Here is a 3,578-nt window from a genome sequence, read left to right on the forward strand (position 1 = left end):
CAGCAGGAAAAGACACTGAAAGAAGGACCTGAAAACCTCAATAGCGTGCGTAACGTCGTAAGACAATAACGATCAAATGATTCACGGGACGTGATAAAGACGGCGTGAGTACCGTAATTGCGTCTTGCACTTTGGCCCAGCTCGCTACTCAGCACGTGGATGACGCGCAACAGTTTTCTCTGTTTTCGTTAAATATGCTCTCGATACACATTTTGACAAATTTACACATTAAAGAAATACGAAAAATATAAAAGAAGTATAATTGTATTATATTTATACGAGAGACATTAAAGTTTAAAGATAGGAAATAATAAATAGTATTATTAGAAATAAAGAAATATTATAATAAACATAAGAAGTGATATAATTTCATACAAAAATAATTTATTGCAAGCAATTTATTTATAGAATAGTGTTTTATACGATACTTCAAAACGTTCTTTATAAAACCATATAAAAATGAAAGAACCAATTATTTTTTTACGTAAGTTGAGTGATTAATATATTTTGTATTCATATATTCTTTTTCGCTATATATCATTTATATTCTTTTTTGTTACAACCGCAAAAAACCGCTTTCGAAGAAGGGATTTGCCACCGCTCATGCGATTGCGATGAGGCAGCCAGCGAGCCGGCGGAGACGCGAAAAAAATATCTGCACCATTGGATAGATATCTCGACGGTCTTATGCTAATGCATCTTATTGCGTAACGACAAACGGCGCGGGCGATCGATAAGTGGCGATTTATTAGCCGCGAGACGTGTCCGGCGACACGCAGATGTTCGCCACGCTGATTCTGCTCTATCTTATTTTTCGTCGTCATATCTCTCTCTCTCTCTCTCTCTTCCCTATCCTTATCTCGCCTTGTCGTTCCCGGATCTTCTCTGCAGCTTCCCTCGTATGTCCATCGCACAAAAGATTAGGCGTAGTGCGTGCCACTTGCGCACGCATATTCCGAGACGCACATGTGCACCGCGCAGCACTATCACGGCACGTGCTCACGCGATTATCTATTACCAATGTTGATATTATCGATAGGCTGGATTTTCGCTGAGAAATTGTCACGGGGTTCGAAGAAACGTTTTGCCTTGGCAGCCACTGCGGCAGACGTGACTCACCTGCATGATAATGCTCGGAATAGTCAAATACGCGTAATCGGATACGTCCGATAGCAACAATGCCACTGGAACCGAAATCTTGTCCCGTTACGAAGTTATGTGAAGATTGAAGACTTAATTACAGAAGTTAAAACTTCTAATGATTTTAGAGATTAGGAAACTAATCTGCCATTTGTTCATTTTATCGTATTAAAATTGTAATATTATGTTTATTATTATTAATCGTTATCTATTAATTATTGTTCAGCATTATTAATCGTTATCGATTATGTATCAATCAAGACAGAATATTTTAAATTGTCAGATGAGGCTTATAATATTAGGTTATATATATAAACTACGCTGTATTTCGATAAAATTTAAATTTTTTTCGAAAGTTATAAATAATCATTTTCGATTTTTTTTAACAATTTGAAAATAGCTCTTTTCTAATATAATATACACAGAAAAGACAGTTTTGCTGAAGTACATAAAAATTTAGCTAAATACAGATCTGAAAATAATTTTATTGGATCATCAAAATAATTATGTAGAACTTTCAAACTGCAATGGTTAGAATGCCAAAACTTTTTGCAGCATTGTTCATTATGTTTGAAATTCCTACATAATTATCTTGATGATCCAACAAAATTACTTTCTCAAAATTATTTTTCAGATCTGTATCTAGCTAAATTTTTAGATAGTTCAATAAAATTGTTCTTTCCGTACATATATATAAAAAAGGCTTTTTATTCCATCTTAATGCTACATAATGTGGAAAATAAATACTTTTATACCTTCATAATATATATATATAATCGAATCATATACTAAATAAAAAAGCAATATAAAATTGACAAAATACAATGCAAGAGGATTATCTTCAAGATTTAAGATTATAATCTTTGTGTCATATTATATCTTGTCAATTTCAATTCTGTCTTAATAGCCAAATTTGGACGACAGATTCGTGTTCAGCAGAAGGCAAAAATACATCGGAAATAACTATTTACACTCATATTATAAAATAATGTTGAACTGTGTTATTTTTGTGATAGAAAGAAATTTCACTGTTCAATGAGAATTTTTTTTTCTATTTCGCGATTATAACGTGAAAGTGTCTACCTTTACGTCAAAGTCCGAGTAAATCACGTGCTTGTGCACTGAATCGCACGCATTCGTCAAATGACAAGTTGAGAGAAATTGATGCCTTACCGTTCCACGTATTGTAATGCGTCGTGATGGATAAGACGCGGACGCGATTAAGTTGCATCACATACCTATACTATACGCTACGCCACGTGAAAAAGATAAAGGCGCGTTGAGATATAGCGGCGCAACGCGACGTTGCGTGTTATCGACTACGCGTCTTCTTCGCCGGAATACGCGCGTCACGTAAAAATTTTCCGTTCTACCGAGGCTATCTTCTGCGAGAAAGAAAGAGAGAAGAAAAGAAACGAAAACAAAACGACCGTTGTTCGCCGTTAACAAAACGTGTTTTTTCGCACGAGCGTACACGAAATTAATTCATCGCGACGTGCGATCCCGAGAACGTCGTATTATCGGTGTATCAGACAGCCAACCGGCCGCGCAATCGATGGTAACAGCTTTTAATTGACCCTCCTCGCCGCTCCGCTGCGCGTAGCAAAATGCAGCACGACAACACGACGGTGAGCGCATTATATCGATTCGCATCGCCGTTGCATTAACTCCGCGGTTCTGTTTCCACCGAGGGTCTCTATAGCTACGCCCCGATCCTACGTATCAATAATAACGAGAGCGTCTTCTTGTCTATGTTTAATTGGCGACTCCACGCAGAGATGCAGAAGAAAGAATATCTGCTAGCGGATTTAAAGATGTCTCGGATGTATAGTCTCTGCAAAAATTGGCTTAGAAATTTATATTTTCTATATAAAAATGAATGTTATATGAAACAATCCAATAAATCAATATTTATGTTTAACAATTTTATAATTTAAATGAAAATTTTCACATTTTATCTTAATAATGTGACAGTTACTAGAATAATATTTAAAATCTAAATATTTAAAAAATTATAAGTTCATTTTATTTATGAATATCTCTCATCGTACTTTTTTATTTAAGGACATACCAGGTATATCAGGTATATATAGTCTCTGCAAAACGTGACTGGAATTGGAAATGCTTCTACTTTCTACTTAAAAATGAACATTATATGAAACAGTTCAACAAGATCAATATTCATATTTAACAATATAATTTTATGGTTGAAATGAAAATTTTCTTATTTTAACTTAATTATTTTTTAACGTGTGTTTATTTTTTATTGAAATAATTTTTATCCAGGTTCTAAATCACCGCCAAGTTTTTTGTATTACTTTCACACATAAATATAATATAGAAAAATCTAATTTTTTAATAATTTCTTTATTTTGTTAAAAAATAATACAGTCTTAAAACTGATCTTTGAAAAATCGTAAAAGCTCGAGAACTTCTCT

Source organism: Mycetomoellerius zeteki, unplaced genomic scaffold (assembly GCF_001594055.1).
Source record: "Mycetomoellerius zeteki isolate Tzet28-1 unplaced genomic scaffold, Tzet1.0 scaffold73, whole genome shotgun sequence".
NCBI classification, from domain to species: domain Eukaryota; kingdom Metazoa; phylum Arthropoda; class Insecta; order Hymenoptera; family Formicidae; genus Mycetomoellerius; species Mycetomoellerius zeteki.